Here is a 21,100-nt window from a genome sequence, read left to right on the forward strand (position 1 = left end):
GGCCATCTGCGATGCCATTTTCTAGCCTCCTGGGTACCAGTCATGCACACGGTGTACAGACATATATGCAGGCAAAACACTATACATAAAACAACTAAAAATATTTTTTTTTAAGTGTGTGAGGGCAGGATTTTCTTCCCATCCCATCAGGGAGAAAAACAGAACAGAGTTGTGGCCAAGGTCAGACCTATGATTAGGCTCGTGATTTTTGACCCTGGACATCTGAACTTTGTTGACCCGAGTTGCCTGGCTTTGTGGGGTCATCTCAGCCCTGTGGGGCTAGCACCTCTTCAGGTTCATTTACCTCACACTACCCCACATTCTGGGTGAGCACGGGTAGCGCTTGAAACCGTGTTTATCTATCTAGTTGCTTTTGTTTTCAGGGTGCTCCTGTGTGGAATACATGTGAGGTCAGTAACAGCCTGTAGGAGTCAGTTCTTCCCTCTCATCTGGTGAGTTCTGGGATTAAACACAGGTCACCAGGTTTGGCAGTCTCACCGGTAGGATCTTTTTTTTTTTTTTAAGATTTATTTATTTATTATTTATATAGCACCCTGCCTGCATGTGTGCCTGTGCACCAGATCTCACTACAGATGGTTGTGAGCCACCGTGTGGTTGACTGGGAATTGAACTCAGGACTTGAGGAGCAGCCAGTGTTTTTAACTTCAGAGCCACCTCTCCAGCCCCCACAGGCAGCATCTTAAAACTGTGTTAGAGGGCTGACGTGACATTTGGGCTTTTATTCTTGGAGGGGACAGAGCTAGGTTCTCATGAATGCTAAATGCTCTACCAGTGTGTGTGTGTGTGTGTGTGTGTGTGTGTGTGAGAGAGAGAGAGAGAGAGAGAGAGAGAAGGGTTCTGTAGCCCAGCCTAGGCTGGAACTCATGTAGATTAGGCTACTCTCAAACTTGTAGCCATTCTGCTGCTTCAGAGTCCCAAATGTTGGGATTAGAGGCTTTAGCCACCATGCCTAGCTTTTACTGTAGTGTGTGTGTGTGTGTGTGTGTGTGTGTGTGTGTATGCTCACACACATGTGTATGTGTAGAGGCCAGAGAGCAACATCAGGAATAATTTCTCAGGAGCCTTTCACCTTTTAAAAAATACTTTATTTATTTTGATTTTATAGGTATGAGTTTTACCTACAGTTGCATTAAACAGGCCATGTGCATGCAATACCCACAGAGCCCAGAAGAGGGCATTAGATCCTTTGGAACTAGAGTTGTAGATGTTGTGAGCTGCAGTGTGAGTGCTGGAAATCAAACGACGGTCCTCGTCTGTGTTCTTAACTCCTGAGCTACCTCTCTAGCTCTTCTGCCTTATTTTCTGAGACACTGTGTCATTAAACTTCCTTTCAGGGGAAGACAGCTACCCTTCCTCCTAAAGACTTAACAACAACCGAGGCACAATTCTACTGGAGTTCACTCTGGAAAACCAACTTCTTGAGCTTCCTTACTGAGCATAAATGAGGGGCTACTTACAGGAGTGAGTGTGGGTGTCCCTCCACCAGAAGGCCACGCTGGGAAGTCTTGACCCAGCAGGGATGAGGACTTCTCTATAACCACATAGATAGTCATAGATCTTCCTTAGTCTCCCCAGTTTATATACAGCGGCTCCTTCTCCAGGCTGCATGCAGTTAAGGCAGAGCTGCTTATATCAGGTGGCAGGAGGTGGCTAGGTAGTCAGGTGAAGTTCTCGTGGTCCCTCCCTCTTCCATGAAAGGATATACCTGGTCAACAAGCCCAGCCAGGAACAATCTTTTTGCAAAGGGGAGTAGCTGAATCCCAAGATGTCAGTTGCCTGGCTCAAAGGACAGTCACACCCAATAACAGGCCTGGAGTTTGAGAAGCAGGCTAACTTGGTTGGCCAGCCAGCTCTAAGAATCCTCCTGTCTCCACTTCCCGACAACTGGGATTCCAAGTGGGTGTGGGATCTAACTCAGAGTCTAGGCTTGCAACACGAGCATTTTACTGAGTGAGCAACTCCCCAGCCCTGGTTTGTACTTTTTTAAAGGAAGAGATCTTGCCAGGAGGTGGTGGGGTAGGCCTTTAGTTCCAGCACTTGGGAGCAGAGGCAGGTGGATCTCTGAGTTCAAGGACAGCCTGGTTTACAGAGTGAGTTCCAGGACAGCCAGGGTTATATAGAGAAACCCTGTCTTAAAAAACAAAACAAACAAACAAACAAACAAACAAAAAGAGGAGGAAGAGGAGAAAGAAGAGCTCACATAGCTCTGGCTGGATTTGAACTCATAAAAATCTTCCTGCCATTACAGAAATACCACTCTGTTTTCTGGTTTATACTTTTTGAAAACCAACTGCTCCTCTTTGGCATCTATGAGGGACATTAGCACAATCACGCTAATATGGGGCCCTCTTTTTCTTCTTGTACAAAGGAGCAGCCACTCCCTCTCAGCTTGGGTAAGAGGGCTGGTTACATAGCCTTAGAGATGCCTGGTGACCTTGGAATACCTGCAGCTTCTATACACCCAGGAAGGAAAAGCAGCCAGAATGTAAAAAGCATAGAGAAGTCTGGGGCCAGAAACAGGGCTCCTGAGAATCATAGCTGGAGAGGGTTCCCTGGCTGGGAGCATAGAAGCTGTTCCGGTCTGAGAAATAGTGTCAACCCAAAGCAAGAGTGGAACAGAGCTTGCTGGGCGCTGAGTGGGTGGCCATGGAGAGCAGCTCTCAGGGGAGACACGGGGGAAGGCAGGCTCTGCGGGAAAAGCAAGGCTGGGATGGGTTAGATCTACTTGACCAGCCCAGGGGTAGTAATGAGGCTGGGTCACAGTACATCTTGCTGGGGATCTTCAAACACCTATGTCCCAGTTTCTTCTTTTCCTGTTGCTGTGATAAAAATACTCTGATACAAACAAGAGAGAAAGGGGTTGTTCTGGTTCACAGTTCTAGGACGCAGTCTATTGCACCCACAGCCAGGAAGCAGAGAAGAAAACACGCTACTACTCAGCGCCTTTTCCCCACTTACACAGCCCAGGATCCCATCGAGGGAATGGTACCCTTACATCAAGATAACCCCCCCACAGGCATGGCCATGAGCTCATCTTGGGGCTCATTCTAGATTCTGCCAAGTTGACTAATAGCATAAACCATGACAACCTATTAGTTGGGGACCTTGAAACAGCTACCAGATGAGATATTATCACCTGGAGACCTTTAGACACCTTCTAGCTGGGGAGCTTGAAACAACAATTAAACTAGGGATATTGACATACTTACTAAGCTGGGAACCTTAGGGTAAATCCCTTGTCTATACTCTGAATTTCTATACTCTTCTGTCAAGTATATATTTCAGAGAGATTTGCTATAATATGTAGAACACATTATATTTCAGCAGTATAGTACCTGCTTAGAATCCCACAGTGAGAGGCTGGGGTGAGGCTCAGGGGTGAGCACCTGCCTAGATTCACCCAGTAATGGGTTGTAGTGTGGCTCAGTGGTAGAGCACCTGCCTAGAATCTCCCAGTGAGGGGCTGGGGTGTGGCTAGTATTAAAGCATCTGCTTAGTATGAATGAAAGCCTGAGTTCTACTTCCAGTACTGCAAAGATAAGTGTTTTGCCATAGTTTGCTAGAGAGACCATCCAGTCCCCCCTGTAGATGCCCTAAGAAATGGATTGGGGTTGGTGGGGCTTGGGACTGTACCAACTGTAGCAGTAACAGGTTTACTATTCCTGGGGCTCCTCATGCCACTTCCTGAGCAGTCTTTTTGGCTACCACACCTGAACTTACACTAGGACAAACTTCTTTTCTCTTATTTTTGATGGTGAAGGTCCAAAAGATACAAGAAGGAGCCACGTCTTGGGGCAAATACAAAGTTCTTATAGAAACTAGTAAATGTTCTGAGATGAGAAAGTCCAGTCTCAGCCAGAATGTCACCCAAGCTTGGGCTCTGTACTACCAACAATTTTTCCAGGGGTGGGGGTGGACCGCTTTTGTTCTTGTACTTGGCTCTTTCTATATTTGTTCAGTTTGCACACACATACCCCCCGCCCACCTTAAGACAAGTTTCCTGTATGTTCTGGCTTAGAACTCACTATGTAGCCCAGGTTGAACCTTGGTCCTTCTTCCTCAGCCTCCCAACGGTTAGCATTATACACATGCCTCCTGGTCTTGCTTCCCATAACAAGCCTCCTGGTTTGGCTTCCCATCTGGACTCTTAATGATTCCTAGAGAAATGTTATGGAGATCCAAGTGGAAAGACAGATCAAGGCCAGACCTCCAATCCTTTGCATTCTAGGCTTAGCTGACCCATTCATTCACCAAATAAGGTAATGCATATATAATGAGAATGGCATTAACCAATCAGGATGGAACACAGAATTGTCAGCACTGGAGGCCCCATCCATCCCTGGAAAAGTTTTACAGCAGCAGCTTCAAGGAAAATCTGTCTTTCTTTTATACCTTAAGTTTGTTTCAGTGCTGGGGTTTGGACCCAGGAACACTGAGCCATGCCCCCAGTCCCTCAATGGGTTATTCTAGGCAAGTGCTCTATCAGCTGAGGTTAATTCTATTGGATCCTTTTAAACAGTGCCAGCGAGCCTCCAGGCATGGAAGGGCTGCACAGAAAGCACTTTGTGATTCTCATTTCAGGGATGATTGGAGAGGTATACAGAAAGAAGCACAGTGTGACAGCAATGTCACCACTGCCCACCTGACCTTCAGTTTCAGCTGCAGACCACGGAAAGAAAACCCATTTAGAACACAGATGCTCTGAAGCCTAAAAACGCAACACAGAGGCCCTGATAGTAGAAGCTGGAGGCAGTGATGGGGACAGAAGCAGGGCAAGGTGTACATTGCATAATGTTAAGAGATAGCGTAACTGTGACCAACTGCTCACGGATCAAAAACTAAAGGTCCAAGGCTGCCTCTTCAAGCAACATCGTGACTCAGAAGAACTAAATTAGATATTTAAGTGATTATATGGGAAAGATACGGGGCTGGGGTGTGTGGCGGTGAGGGTGAGCTCACCTCAGTATAACCTTAGTCATGAGTAATACTTAAACAGTTCTGGTCTACATAGTGAGTTCTAGGAAAGCCGGGGCAAAATGCAAGACCTTGTCACAAACAAATAAACAAGGAAACCCCCCAAGGATTTGATGACTTAAGAGACATCTAATATATCAGGCGTAGGGGGTGCTGAGGTGGCTCAGTGGATAAGGATGCTTGCCACCAAGCCTGACAACCTAAGTTCAATCCCTGGAATCTGTGTGGTAGAAGCAGATTGTCCTCTCATGTCCTCACTCATGCTGTGGCACATTTGTGCCAATTCACCCCCCCCCCACGATAAAATAAGTAAAAATATTAAACACACACACAACAACAACAAAACAGGCATAGTGCCGACCCTGGTGACAGAGACTTGTCATTCCAGCTACTCGGGAGACTGAGGTAGGAGGGAGCAAAGGTCTAAATGCCTGTCTGGGTTACCGTGAGTTCAAGGCCAGCGTGAGTAACTTAGTAAGACCCTATTCCAGAAGAAAAAGTTTTCAAAAAGAGAGCTGGGGATATAGCTCAGTGTCAGTCTATGGGCCTGCCAAGAGGTAAAAGGAAGGTTCTAGGTTCTAGAACATTTCGAGCATTACAAAACAAAACAAAAAAAAAACAAAACAAAAACCTAGCTTAGGGCAAAGCTGGTCACACAATCACCAATTAAAGTAGCTTCTGTGGAGGTCATTAGGCCTCACAAAAACAAAAACAAATACAAAACAACAACAGAAACTGATTTAATCAATCAGGTTTTTTTTTTTTTTTTTAACTTGGAAAATAAAACCAGAAGAAAGCAGGGAACAGGAATTGATGCCATCTGGGCAATAAGGAAAAGAAAATGGTATGGAGTTGACAGGCATCTAGAGTCTGGAACCACTCCGTAGGCATATATATATATATATATTTTTTTTTTTAAATTGAGAAATGTAAAGTATGATTTAGGTAAAGACTATGTTTAGTTATGTCTTTGTGTAGGGAGACACACGCCAGGACGCGTATGTCATGGTGTATACTGCGAAAGTCAGAAAACCACCTGTAGCAGCCGGTTTGGTCCCTCCACCTTGTCGGTCCTCTGAAGTCAGGCCATTGGGCCGAGCTGCAAGTGCTTTCACTGGCCGAGCCATCTCACTGGTCTCCCACCAAAGAAGGCCAAGTATGTCAGACTGCCATGCATCAGCCAGGAGCTTCTTTCCCTGTCCTTTCGTTCTTCAAGTAGCTGGGCGATCCTTCCTTTGCCTGTTTCGAAGACCTCTGCCAACCACCTGTCACCGAAAGTCTGCTTTTGGCTACAGTGCGGAAGCAGCCTTCCTGCTTAGCCAGGCTGCAGTTCACTTATCTTCTCTGTGCAAAGTCGGACACTTCATGTGGTGAGTGTGAGGTTTCAAATCTGGACAAACGGCTGAGGTGTTAAATGGCTGTCAGGTCCTCCCTCACCCCATCCCTCAGTCCCTACCAGTCACAGAGCCTTCCTGCCTGCTGTATCCCACCTCCCACCCTGAACTCTCCAGCCCAGGGGACCCAGAGCTGCTCTTCCCCAGAGAATCCAATCATTTCCCTCTTTGACCCTTTGGGCCACCTGGCTGCTGCACCTGCTTTCCTTCTCCCCTCTCCCTCCAGGGCCCAGTTCAAGATTCCGCCTGACTCCCAGCTGCCCCTGCCTCTGGCTATGCTCTAGGTGTCTATAATAACCCTTCCCCTCTTCCGTACCTAAGGCCTGTCATGTTTCCTTTCTTTTCCTTTTTCTTTCTTTTTCATCCAGTTAGCGTAGTTTGTACTTCCTTTTCCGGGAACTGCTGGGTTCTGTCTTTGCCCGCTTATGTTACTTAATCTTGCTTATTTACTAACTAGTAGGGACTCTATTGTGGACATACTCTTTGCCTGCAGCTGCAAATACTTTCCTCTAATTAGTTGTCTTGGAAATGTGCTTGGTAATTTCCACATACATTAAGTATCTAAAAGGAACTTTTATTCACCTGTTTCAATTGTTGTGACTGCTAACCTAGGCCTAGAACATTTTCAGCCTCTGAGACTTCTTAATAAGCTCACCCTTCCTTGTTCTTACTGAGCTCTAGGCCGGCTGGTTCATCTCAGTTGTTCTGGCTCAAACTCCTCTCCCAGCTGATTTATTCAATCTGGCTTCTCTTTCAGCTGCCTGAATTACTCTGCTTGTCCTCAAACTAACTCCAGTAATCTTCTCTAGTTATCTGGCTCCTTCTCATTCTCTGGCTTATTCAGTCTTCATCTGAGTTCTCTCTGCAACCTGTTTCCCCATTACTGTCCCAATAAAAATTGCCCTTCTCTCTCTCATTCTCTGTGTTGCCCCTTTAGTAGCTTCCTTTCCTCTCTATTCTCCTGAGAGCTAGTCATATCTTATTCTGTCAAATCTTTCTCTGATTTGTTACTTTTTTGCCACTCAATTAAACATCACTTTCAAACATGGGCACTTCCTTCTACAAACTAACTTTACCCTCATTGTTTGGGATTAAAGTCATGAATCACCATGTCTGAATCTAAGCTTTTTTTTTTTTTTTTTCTAGAAACTTGATCTATACCAGACTGACCTTGAACTCAGATCTACTTGCCTCTGTCTCCTGGACTAAAGGCTTGTTTGTACTCTAGCTGGATCATACAGACCTAGAGGGTCTTTGGCATATGATCTCTTGCCAGAACAGCCATGTTCTGAATTAACATTCCTCTACAATTGTTTGCTTTTGTTTTGTTTTGTTTTTTCTTTGAGATGGGGTTTTTCTGTGTGTAGCCTTGGCTATCCTTGCCTCACTTTGTAGACCAGGCTGGCCTTGAAGTCACAGAGATCCAGCCTCTGCCTCTCTGAGTTCTGGGATTATAGGTGTGCCCTCCCCCGGCTTGTTTCCTTTAATTTATTTTGGGTATGGAGGGGTGTGCAGTGCCTTGGCGAGTGTGAGGAGGTCAGAGAACAACTTTTGGCAGTTGGTTCTTTCCTTCTGCTGGCTGAGTCCTGTTGATCGAACTCAAGTTGTCAGGCTTAGCAAAAAGTGCCTTTACCTGCTAAGCCATATCTCACCAGCCCTGATTTGTTTTTTATAGATGAAATCTGATTTTGTAATCTAGGCTGGCCCCAAACCACCATTGCCCAGCTTCTTTATATCCTCCTCCTCCGAGACAGGGTTTCTCTGTGCAGCCCTGGCTGTCCTGAACTTGATTTGTAGTCAAGGCTGGCCTTGAACTCACAGAGATCTACGTGCCTAAGTTCTGGGGTTAAAGGTAAGGTGTACACCACCAAGCCATTTTTTTTTTTTTTTTTTTTTTTGAGACAAGGTCTTATAACTCAAGAGCGGCCTTCAGTTCTCCTGACCCTCCTGCCTCGGACTTCTGTGTGCTGAGATTACAGCTATGCACATCATATTTGTGTAGGCACACATGTGCCTTCTCATTTGATTTTTATGGGATTTCTTTTCTCCTCATCTTTGTCTTCCTCTTTCTGAGACAAGGTCTTGCTATATAGCCTTCTCCAGCTTGGAACTCACTATATAGACCAGGCTAGACTTGAACTGGTAATCCTCCTGCCTCTGTCTTAGAAGTGTTGGAATTGTAACTATTTACCACCATGCCTTCTGGCCTTTACTTCATCTTAAAATATATCATTTTATTCATGTAGAATCTGAGTGTGTATTAGTGTGAGGTATGTATCCAACCTACAGGTTTGTGGGTTTTTTTGGGTTTTTTTTTTCCTTAGCAAGGCAGTGATCAGGACAGTAAATGAAGAAATGTCATTGGCTGGGGAGTGTTGATGTGCTTAAAAAAACTTTTAAATTTACATTTCATTTATCTTTTTCTCCCTACTCCACCCTAATTCCTTCCAACACCCCAACACCAGGTAGGAGAGAGAAAGGGTTAGTGGGAGAGGGGCACAGTTCTCTTAGCTGCTTCCTGCTGGTCAGGGTCGTCAGGTTCCTTGGAGTCAGTCCAGTTCTCTTTTCAGAAGATCTCCAACTTCTTGTCTCACAACAGCAACCAGGAACAGCAAGGGGGAAGCAGGAGCAGCATTGTTCTTTGGGCTCTGGCATTTATTTTCTCTCCAGAGTTCTCAGATTTAAACTATCTGCAGCTGGCAAAGAGCTCCTCTCAGAGCCAGCAAGAAGCAAACAGTCTGCTGCTGTGGACCATCTGAATCAGTCCCACATCCCACGCCTGGGACCAAAGCAAAAACATGTTTCTATCCACACCAGGGGAGCACAGGAGAAACTGGAGGCAGCATACAGTCAGGACGTTTCTTGGAGTCATTTAGGTGAAATGTGAACTTATGTACATTGAACCAGGTAAAAATCAGCCAGAGGTGTGACTCAGTGGCAGATCACTTGCCTAGAATTCCCCAGGATGCTGGGGACATGATTTAGAGATAGAATACTTGTCTAGTATTTAGAGGCCTTGGGTTCAGTGGCCAGCACAGAAGGAAGGAAGGAAGGAAGGAAGGAAGGAAGGAAGGAAGGAAGGAAGGAAGGAAGGAAGGGGAGAGAAAGAGAGAGAGAGAAAGAAAGAAAGAAAGAAAGAAAGAAAGAAAGAAGAAAAAAAAAAAGGAAGAAGGAAGGAACCCCCCATCTTAATCAGACATATGTTTGTACTGTAAAAGCAGAAGCAGGAAGTAGGAAGTGTAACACCTACAGAGCATCTGGGGAGACATCCAAAGGGTGTTGGAAGGATGACACAGAATATCAGGCATGGGTTTCTTGTACAGCAACGCGCTGGGCTGCTGTGAGAGTCCCCTGTTGCTCATTCACCCAGCTGGACTGGGCCAGCCCTACCCTGAGGTCTGCAGCATTCACCAAACCAAGTCAATGGGGTTGACTCCATTTTTGTGTCGGACTGGTTCCTTCCTAGCAGTAGGAAGTGCAATCCTGGGTGCTATCATAATAATCTCTCTATGCAGGATTATACCATTTTGTTGTTGGTTGCCCGTTTTAAGAATTTCTTGTTGGATGAGGTGGTGTAAGCCTTTAAGCCAGCACTGAGGTTATTAATAATTATGTACTAATTAAGGTCTCTGAGAGAACTTGCTCACTGGCCCAAGAGGAATTTGTAGTAGAATACATATGTATTATTGTTATATTTTTATTATTCGGAGACAGAGTCTCACTATGTAGCCTTGGTTGGCCTAGAGCTCTCTGCGTCGACCAGGTTGGCCCTGAACTCATAGAGATCCACCTGCCTCTGCCTCTCCTGCGCTGGGCCATTGCAGAACCTTAATAATTTTTTTCTTGTGTTTGCTTATTCATTTGTGTGTTGTGCAGGTGGCATGCATGTGTCAGAGGACAATCAAAGGTAATCAGTTCTCTTCTTCCACTGTTTGTCCTGGGCATAGAATGAGTCAGGCTGAACAGCAAGCACCTTTACCCAGACAGCCATCTCGTTGGCTCAAGAACCTTCACTAATAATAGCAACAGGCACAAAGTTGTTCATTTCCAGAACACTCACTGTTGTCCCTAGGAACAAAGGTTCTGTCACCCAACCTTTATGTTTCTGTTACTCCAAACCTATAGGGGGCAGAGGTGGGATTCTTAACTCCAAGACAGCCTACTTTTCTGTTCTTTTCAGACAGTGACAAGTAGCTCAGGCTGGCCTCAAAGTCATAGGTGAGGGTGATTCTCCTATCCACTCAGTTCTGGGTGCTGGGGTGATAAGGCATCAAGCACGGCTGTTCGTAGCCAGATTTCCAAACCAGGTTGCCTTCGCCTCTTCCCGAGCCACTTCTCTCTCTTAAGCAAGCTAGTTTGCAAATCTCGGCGGAGGAACCCCGGGACCGACGGAGCCTCTATTAGCCTCTCCATCTTCAACTGACAAAGATATGAGACCACAGGTGAGCGGAGGCCGGCAGCAGGAACCCACACGAACAGCCACGACCCCGCACTGACCCAGGAGACCGAGCTCGGCTGCCTGGGGAAAAGCAGGGTTACGCAAGCACGAACGGCAGCGCCAGGCAGGCGGGCAGCCAGACCCCAGACCTAACCCAGGACTGGGCGGAGCTTCCTTGAGAGCCCGGGGGGACTTGGCCCTGAAGCAGAGCGAGGCCTGGGGGCGGGGCTTCTCTGAGGACAGATGAGGGGCGTGGCCTAGAAACTGACCGGGCGAACTGACGCCGCCAGGCTCCAGGGCGTGCCTTTTCCGAGGAGACGTGAGGGGCTTGTCCTAGGAACTGGGAGCTCGGCTTAGGGGCGGGGCCTTTCCGAGGAGCGAGCTAAGGGGCGTGACCCACGCGGGCCGTACCAAGAGCACGGACTTCGAGGGGTGCCCAGGGAGGACGGCTGGCCTCGAGGGCGCGCGCGCGGCTCTTGTGGGAGGGGCCTGGCCGTGTTGGCCACGCCCCACCCCCGCAGCCTCCCGGGCGGTGGTAGCGCCTCAGTGGTGCGGACTTGCGTCCGGCCCCGGAGCCTTAGAGATCTGCCCGGCCGCGCGCGGTGTGTGAGCGTGTCGGTACCGAGGAGCACAGGGTGAGTGAGGACTTGGGGACCTGAGGGGAAGCTCCGCGATCCCGGGTCACCTCCTGTCGTTGCGACTATCCGGTTTGTGACTCCCGGGAGGGTTTGTAGGCCGTTCTCCCCGCGTCTCACCCTGTGCGGAAGGCGACACTTCCCACCTCGGCCCATCTCCTGGGGTGGCGCTTCCCACCAAGACCTAACCTGTCGCGGGGCGCTTTGAGGGTCGTCGTTTCCAGACCTCACCCCATAGCTGCCTTCACCTGAGGATCGGATCTTTGCATCTGCGGGTGGAGATCCGGTCCTCTCGATTGCTCTCTCAGGCAAAGCAACATTCCCTCTCCAAGCCTCAGTTTCCCCACCTGTATGACGGGACGTTTGGGAAGCAGATTATGAAGACCACTCACATTAGAATGAGCTCCATGAGGGCAAATGGGACCCGGCAACAATCTGGTGGACTCCATTGAGGTGTCACCCAGCGCGCATCCCTGGGGCAGGCCACCTCTCAGGACAATGTCTGCGACACACCTTTGTCGGGCTCGCTTGAGCAGCAGTGACACCCTGAGCTCTTGTGAGCATCTGGGTGAGAGGTTCAGATCTACCGGACGGCAGGAGCGGGGCATCTTCCAGGGTACTTGACCTGGACTGACTTTTTCCTCGTCTCTCTCTCATTTTCTCTTCTCAAGACGATTCAGCATTGTGTAAGCTAGTGACCGGGATTGAGGATTTCGGGAACGCTTCAATGAAAGCAGTGTGTGTTTGCAATAGAACCGTAAAAGTTCAGCGGTTTGCTCCGAGCCCGGTCATGCTGGGGGGATGAAAACGCAAAGGGAGGCTCAACTGGTGGGGGTGGCCCTGGGTTCGATCGTGTCTTGCCACCTTGGCAGGATACAGAACTTCTTTGGGCTTCTGTTTTGTCCTTTAGTGCTCCAGCTACCCACCCATAGGGTTGACTTTGTGTGTGTGACAAAGTTTTATTACGCAGCCTAGGCTGGTCTTCGCTTTGCTTTGTAGCCCTTGAGATGAGTGATTCTCCTGGCTTAGCCCGAGTACAGAAATTATAGGTGTATGCCACTTAGCCTGGCCAGGGTTGTGACATTTTTTTGAGGACAAGAGATAGTCCTGGAGCTGTTCCAATACTCAGGAGGCTGAAACAGGATTATTTGAGTTCAAGGTCAGCAAGTTTCAAGTCATCCAGGGCTGCATAGTGAGACCCTGTCTCAGTAAAACTGAGAGGAAAGAGGGTCCTGGCCAGTGGATTGATTGAGAGCTGGGCTGTTCTTTGTTAGCCAAGGGGTTATCTAACCCAGGACATTTGTTTTTACTCTACAGAGCAGTAATTCCTGGAGCTGTTCGTAGCTTCGGTTCATTAACCTCACACAAACTCTACCCATATAGATCCCCTTTGAATTGTAATCTTTGAATTGGCTGCTAGTGGGGAAAGCCCAGATACTGAAACCAATAAACCCAGAATGGTCCAGCACAGTGGCCCCTTTAAAGAGTTTTCACTTTGGAAAAGTGAGTGATTCTTTTATACTCTCTGATAATGGGGATTGGTTTCATTGAGCACATTGCTCAATCAGTATCAAAAAGTGGCCAGACTGGAGAGAAGGGAATACTATCGTATTACCCTCAAAATTGGCACTTGAGAAAATAAGGTATATGTATGGACTGCAGAAGATTGCGGAGTTAGACTTTGGTACCTGAAAAGCATAGGTTTGATGGCAGCCAGGATATCTTAGGTGAAGACATCCTGGTAGTAGGAATTTTAAAACATCCACAGGGGATGTCTATGGCCTGATAAACCTGAAATTGTAGGACCATTCACTGTGCGTTGAGGTTTTCTTAACTCCTTGAAAATCAGGATTTGCATTCATTAGGTAACTCTCTGTGTACTTAGCAGGTAGACTGTTTGAAAAGAACTGCCTGCCAAGAACAAAACATTTACTTACTAAATCCATGGGACATTTCAACATCACAACAATAAATCTAGTTGTTTTGAGACACTGAATTCTTAAGTGTCCTGCCTCTGCCTCCTAAGTGCTGGGATTATTGCCAGCTGGATATGTAATCTAGTTCTTAGGATCCCCTTTACTTTGTGAAAGCTTACACAGTGGTAAGCTTTTTGTCAGTCTAGAGCTCCAGCAGCAGTCATTGCTGGTGTATAATCACTTGACACTGAAGGCCAGGCCTCTGGGCCTCCGTTGAGTGAGATGTAACGTTTGTACTGATTTTCATACAAGCAACTATTGTATATTGAGCACATTCCCTCACACTTACACACCCATACAACTCTATTCTTCCTTTTCCCATTTACCATGTGCTAGACAAATAGTCTCCCAGTTCACTCCAGGCTTGAGGGCTTGGTAATCTCCTCTCAAAAAAATAGAACCACTCTGATAAAGCACAACTGAGCACACAGCACCTCATATGTCTTACTACATATTTTATTACAGTAAAAGAAGCATAGTTTATATCTTCTAGAGACAGAAAATACTGTTTCATAGTTTTTTGCTTTGTATTTTGTTTTTTTACACTCTTTGTCTTGTAACAAGGTCTTACTAAGTAGCCCTGATTGGCCCAGAATTCTAGAACCCAGGCTGGCCTCAAACTTGTAGCAATGCTTTTGCCTCAGCCACTCATGTGTTGGGTTTACAGGGATATGTCCCAGCTTCCTAAGGCCAGATCCTCATTATCATTTACTTAACACGGGCTACAGTGCACAGCTGGTCTCTCCAAACAGTTCTGTTGTTTGGCATTTGCCAGAAATCTGGACTTGATGCAGCAGGTGTAGAAGCACCAGGTCAAAGGTAGCTGGGATGAGCCATAGGTACACGCCATGCTCTGATTTCTTCATCAGTAAAGTTGGAGAAAGAATCCCTATCCCATCGGTCTGGATTAGCTCAGAAACTTGCTTAATTTGTATTTTAATTAGTTAGTTTTATTTTTGTCATTTGCTTTTTCCTCATGCAGCTCAAGTTGACCTTGAATTTAGTATGTAGCTGCAGATGGCCTTGAACTCTTGGTCCTTCTGTCTCCATCTTCCACAACTTAGGGTTTTTTATTTGTTTGTTTTTTGTTTTAAATAAGGTCTTGCCTCCAAGTAGCAGTCCTCCTGCCTCAGTCTTAAGAGAGATGGGCTTTCAGGTGTACATCAGCCCAGGTAGGGAGTTGCTGTCGATTTTTGCTGTTCTTGGCAGGCTTAGGTCCCTATGGAATGACACTTCTAAGGCCCTCAGGGTGTATTTATGTGGGCTCTGGTTCAGCCCCTTGAGAACCTTGCTGAGAAGGGAAGCAAACAGAAAACTAAGTACAAATGGCAGAAGGATTTTACCCTCAAGGTGACAGATGTGAGGTCTTTGTAGTGCTGAGTGTTCAGTTGCCACCTGAAACAGAACATGAGCAATGGAGCATGCAAGAGGAGTTGCCTTGGGAGGTAGGGAACTATGCCAGGCTCTGGGCAGCTACTGCCATTTGACTCTTGCTGAGTCAGTAGGAATCCCAAGCCCATCAAAGAGTCCTGGTGCACCCTACCTCTGGAATTCCTAAGGTATAGGTGGCAGAGGCCACAGTTGCATGGTGGGCCTACCTGCAAGGATTTTATGAAGTGTGTGTGTGTATGTACCAAAAGTCACCCTGGGTGACATCACTCTTTTTCTGAGGCAGAGTTTTTCATTGACCTGACTCTCTGATTTGGCCAGGATGGTTGCCCTATAGCCTCAGGGATCCACCTGTCTCTGCGACAGCAGTGGGATTTTCAAGCACATGCCAACATGCTGGCTTTTTGGTTTGTTGTCACTTTTTAGTTTAGTTTAGTTTGTTTGTTTTTTGAGACAGAGCTTCTCTGTGCCCTGGCTATCCTGGAACGTACTCTGTAAACTGGGCTGGCCTAGATCATATAGAGATCCGCCTACCTCTGCCTCCTGCCACCTACATTTGTTAAAATTACATTTATTTATGGGGTGGGCGCATATGCCATAGTATATATGTGGAAGTCAGAGCACAACTTGGAGAGTCAGATTCTCCTCCTACTCCAGGATACCCAGGGATCAAACTCAGGTTCTGGTGCTGAGCGCCTCTACCCACCGGAGCCTCCTCATTTTCCTCCTTGATTTTTCTGTTATGGAGTCTTATGCTGTAACCCAGGCTGGCCTGGAATCACTGTGTAGCCCAGGCTGGCTTTGAACTCATCACAGTTTCCTTTAGCCTATCAAATGCTGGGAGGCTGGAAGAGGGCATCTAGAATTCAGATGTTCCTGAGTCACCTGCCATGGGTTTTGGGAACCAAGCTTGGGCCACTAGGAGAGCAAGTGCCCTTAATTGTTGAGCTATCTCTCCCGTCCCAGTCAAATTCCCCCACTCTTTTTAACTTTCATTTGTTCTCTGAACATGAAAACACAAAAATTATACATAGTATAAATAACCTGATGTTTTATTTCTGTCAGGTTTGGCAGCAACCTCTTTTACTCTCTGAGCCATCCTCCTTGTCCACTTATTTCAGTTTTATGTCTTAGGTGGAGGCCAATCTCAGAATTACCTTTTAATTGGCATGCTGGGGGTTGAGACCTCTGATCTCCTTTGTATACTATAGCTAAGAGAATTCTATGTGCTTTCCAGAAACCCAACAGTTTCTGACTGGGAATATGGCTCAGTAGCTAGAGTACTTACTTGGCATGTCTGAAGTCCTGGGTTCCATCGCCACCCCTGCAAAAGTGAGGCATAATGGTGCATGCATATCTACACTCCAACATTCAGGATGTGGAGGTGGGCCTATCAGGGGCTCAAGACTATCCTCAGCAACATAGTTAGTTGGAAGCTACCCTGTTTCATGGGGAGGGAGGGAAGGAAGGAAGAACAAGAAAGGAAGGCATTTGAAGGATAGAGGATAATTAGATGTCACTGTAGTCTGTGGTACCTTGGTAGCGCAGTAATCTGGGAAAGTTGTCTTTTGTCTGCCTGATTGTATAACAGAAGAATAATAGACAAGGGTGTGCCTAAGAAGGTGGAACTTACGTCATTTCACTTGTAAGTGAAACTTACAGGTGGTTTTGAGTAATTTGACTTTATGCCTCCTGGTCATAGCTTCAGTGTCTTTGGCCTCTTTCTGCCTAACCTTTTCCCAGAGTTCAGTCTCCACACTATCCTCCCTGGGACAGTTCATGTTCCTAACACCATGTACTTGTAAGACTTTGACCTTCACAGTGTGTATTGCATGCTGGGTCTGTATAAAGGTAGACTGGGTAGATATACACAAACTTTTGGTAACCTTCCCAGCACACAGATACAACGGTTGATGGTCACCCAGGTCGGTTTTCAACACAGTAAACAGATGAAGGCCCAGAGATATACAGATTGCATTAGCCGATTGTGCCAGGCTCGTTTGGGTTGGACTGAGGTAGGTACACATTCCAAGCATCACAGAGGTTTCTGACTCCAGTTTGCAGTCAGGTGAAGAAGGTGGTGTGTTGGCCCTGCTTAAGGGTTCAGTGCCTTTCTGGTTGTTTATGAAACCACAGAACCACTTGACCAGGTCAGTGGGGGGGGACCTTATATAATGTGATTTGAGGCCTGGGAATGTGGGTTAATATGTGCCTGTCATGGGTTTGCTTACTGGTTTTTCATTTAGTGTGTGTGTGTGTATGTGTGTATGTGTGTTTTCATCTGCCATGACAGTATGTGGAAGTCAAAGAAAAATTTTGTGAAGTTGGTTCTCCTGGGGAGAACTTATACAGCTCCTGGGGATGGAATGCAGGTCTTCAGACATCACAGCAAGCACCTTTTCCCAATGACCGGTCTCACCTGGCCCTGAAACAATATTTCTGGGGACTAGGGATGTCCCTCAGCATTGGAGCACTTGCCTACTGTGTGGAAGGGTCTGGGATTCCATCCCGAATACCATACAGATAATATAAAATAAAACACTTGCAGTATGATCTGGAGGTCACAGAGTACTTGAACAGCCATAAACTGCCACCAGCATTATCTCTGTTTCTTACAGTGAGTGGTCCTGCCATCTTTATGTTCCTGGTCCTTAGAGTTCTCTCGGGCAGAAGCTACCTTCCCTTTTCTCTTTTATTCTGGGTCTGCAGCTGCTATTAAGTCTTGTCTGGTTTTGGTCTTCAAATCTTTTTCTATGATTGCATGGTCTTACAGTACCTGTTGTTCTGGTCCCTAGATAGGCCTTTTTTTTTTTTTTTTTAAGTATTTTTATTTGTTATAAGTATGCATGTATGTGTGCATTTATAATGTGTGTGTGTGTGTGTGCCATAGCACAGGTGTGGAGGTGAGAGGACAACTTCTTAGAATCAGGCCTCTCTTTCCACCTGTCCATGGATCCAGGCATGAAACTCACATTGCCAGGCCTTTATTCACTGAGCCATCCTGATGCCCACTTTTCTTCTTTGAGACAGGATTTTTCCGTGTTCCAGGCTGGGCAGGAATTCATAATTTTTCTCTGCTTCTCCCCTCACCCACTTCCCAAGATCTGTCCGTTGTACCATTGCCAGATTGGTGTGTTTCTCCCCATAGTTTTAAAGTTGTGTTTGATTGTTTTAGCTGTATCAGTGCTTTGTCTACGTGTATGTATGTGTAACATAAAGTGTGTGGTTCTGGTGGAGCCAGCGGAGGGTGTCAGATCCCTTGAACTGGAGTTACAGATAGTTGTGAGCTGCCACATGGGCGCTGGGAAGTAAACCAGGTCCTCTGAAGAGCGGTACGTGCTCTTAACCACTGAGCCATCTCTCCAGCACTTGCTAGGCTGATCTTAAGGACCCATTTTTTTTTTCTATTTTTCTTTGTTTCTTTCATTTATTGAAATAGGTTCTCATATAGCCCAGGCTGGTCTTAAACTTAGCTCTGTAGCTAAGGCTGTTCTTCATCTCCTGGTCCTCCTGGCTTTACCTCCTAAGTGCTGGGATTTCAGGCACATACCACCACAATTCGCTCCAGTGCTGCTCTTTCCCATCCCTTCAATTTGCTTAAGGATTTTTGTGTAGCCAGAGGCAGGAGGCTCTCTGTATATTTAAGGACAGCCTGTTCTACAGCATGAAATCCAGGACAGCCAGGGCTGTTACATAGAGAGACCCTGTCTCAAAAACAAAAAAGTTTTTTTTTTTGTATGTTTGCAGGGTGGTACTGGAGGAGATGAAATCAGGGATTCATGTGTGCCAGTACATTCTCTACTTTTGAGCTATATCTTCAGCCTTGCTCAGGAATTTAAAACCATCCTCCTTATCTATTGAGTACATGTTTTTTTTTTTTTTTTTTTTTTTTTTTTTTTTTAACCTTCTGTAAAGCAGCCAATAACAGAAGGAGTCTAGCCAGGCATTCAGCTCATAGCGTAATCCTAGCCTTTGGCTGAGGTAGTCTGGGGCTAGCCTGGGCTACATAGTGAGACAGTGTCTCAGAAAATGAAATTATATATTTTATCCCAGTGCCAAAATAGTTGGAATGGAAGGTGAGTTCAGTGAGAGCAGTGGACTTGTAGATATTTCTATAAGGATAAGCTAGTGCCTGGAATAGTGCCAGGCATAAACTAGAACTTCAGTTGATAGTGACTAGATGAATGAATGAATCTGACCTCACTCTCCCAAGAACATTGCTGACCTTTGTCCTGTGCGTTGGCTGAGCCCAGATGTTCAATTAAGTCCTACCCATGTTTCATTGAAGATTGGTACTCTAAGATACGGTAGCTGTGGAATTTTTTTTTCACGGCAGGGTTGGCTGTCCTTGAGCTCAGAGATTTGCCTGCCTTTGTCTCCCGAGTGCTGGGTTTAAAGGCGTGCACCACCACCACTCGGCTATTTTAACTTTTTTATATTAAAAGTTGTGTGTGTTCATGACATGTGAGGACATCAGATCACCTGCAGCTGGGGTAACAAGTGCTTGTGACCTACAGGATGTGGGTGCTCGGAACTGAGCTCAAGCTCTCGGAAGAGCAGCAAGTTCTTTCAACCACCGCGCCATCTGCCCAGCTCCTTAGTTCTTTTTGTCGGAGCATTTTCTCACAGTTGGAAAGTAACAAGTATCCATGAAGCCCGTGCTGTCCTGTGGCACAACTGGCTTACAAGTTTATGAATCCCACACACTTTTCCTAGCAAAACCAAGAGTTTAGCAGGACCTGGGAGGCAAGTGGTTATAGCAGATGGCAATCAAGAGAAGCTATTGGACAGGAAAGATGGCTCAGTGGCTAAGGACACTGGCTACTCTTTCAGAGGACCTGAGTTCAATTCCCAACACCCACATGGCAGTTTATACCTGTCTGTAACTCCAGTTCTAGGGGATCCCACACCCCCACACAGACATATATGAAGGCAAAACTTACCAGTGCACATAAAATGAAAATACATCATTTAAAAGAGAAAGAGAGAGAGAGAGAGGAGCACAGAGCTGTCTAGAAGTCCAAGTGGAGGAAAGTGGGACGCACAGTTGACATTACTGAAGGCACAAGGCAAGTAGGTCTGTCACCAGGCATACATTTCCTGGGCCTTCCTTTATGTAAGGATCGTTGGCCAAAGCAGCCAGCCAAAGCCTCATGCTCAGGACTTAGTACCTGCCAGGCTGTCTCTTGACATGCAAGGATTATGCTTATGTGAGAACAAGACCAATGGGATGAAAGGTGATAATAGTGCGGTCAGAGCAATGGTTAGAGTATTCCGAAGGACAGAGGGTAGGGAGCTGGAGTGACGGCGCAGCACTTAAGAGCATGTGCTGTTCTTCTAGAGGACCCTTCAGTTCCCAGGGCCCACATCCTGCAGCTCACAGCTGCCTGCAGTCCAGCCCCAGGGGATCCAGTGTTTTCTTCTGACTTCCGTGGACAGGGTGCTCAGGTGCACATCCTTCCCACCCAAGAGTTAAAGATAGAATAGTTTTTCTTTAAAAGAAGGGATGATGGAGGAGTGCTACCCTACTGAAACCTGAGCAGCTAAAGGCGTGAGGCTTCAGGCTCCACCGAAACTCTTTAAGGGTAGAGCTTAGGATTCGAGAAAGAGGGCAGGGTCAGAATGGTGTGCTGTGGCAAGCAGGGCTCCAGCTCAGGGATCTAGGGCAGTGAGTGGGAAGAGATGGAAGTGACCAGTCTCCTGTGGAAGTGTTAGCGGCCTAGTTCTGCCCAGGCAGCTTCTTGTCATTCTTGTAGGGTACACGTGTGGAGGTCAGGCTGGCTGCAGGAATCAGCACATAGATCCCGGGGATGTAACTGAGCTCATATTGTCAGGCTTGGCAGCAAGCACCTTCACCCACTGAGCCGTCTTCCCTGGTGGGCAGACTGTAAATGGTTTATTAATTACAGATGGTTTTATAGACATCCCGAGAGGAGGAGGCTCCAGTTAATACTGATGTGTTCATGTTGTAGACTTAAAACACATGGCAGAACTCAGTAGACGCAGGTACTTAGTGATAGACATCACCTTGAGTTGATGCTTACAGAGACAGGGTCTTATGTAATGCAGGCTGGTCTTGGATTCCCCCCTGACCTCCTGCTTCCACCTTGGCAGTGCTGAAATGACAGGTGTGCACCCCACACCCGGTGTGTCCCCAGACAGACAGCGGCTTTTAGTGCTTAGCTGTGGTCTAATGTTAAGGAAATGCAAACAGACTCTGGAGTGAGGTGGGCCTCCAAACAGCATCATCAGAAACCTCAGTGCAGTGGCAGT

General features: G+C 46.6%; 1 protein-coding gene across 1 annotated transcript in view; it reads left to right on the forward strand.

Annotated features, from left to right (window-relative positions):
• The first annotated feature begins 11,306 nt into the window (after positions 1-11,306).
• Positions 11,307-21,100, forward strand: part of LOC110555861 (NADPH--cytochrome P450 reductase) — a 47,166-nt gene continuing 37,372 nt past the window's right edge. Inside the window, exon 1 of the mRNA XM_021649334.2 lies at positions 11,307-11,462. The gene's annotated coding sequence lies outside the window, so the exon portion shown is untranslated. The remainder of the gene's footprint in view (positions 11,463-21,100) is intronic.

This window comes from Meriones unguiculatus, chromosome 4, assembly GCF_030254825.1.
Source record: "Meriones unguiculatus strain TT.TT164.6M chromosome 4, Bangor_MerUng_6.1, whole genome shotgun sequence".
Taxonomy (NCBI): Eukaryota; Metazoa; Chordata; class Mammalia; order Rodentia; family Muridae; genus Meriones; species Meriones unguiculatus.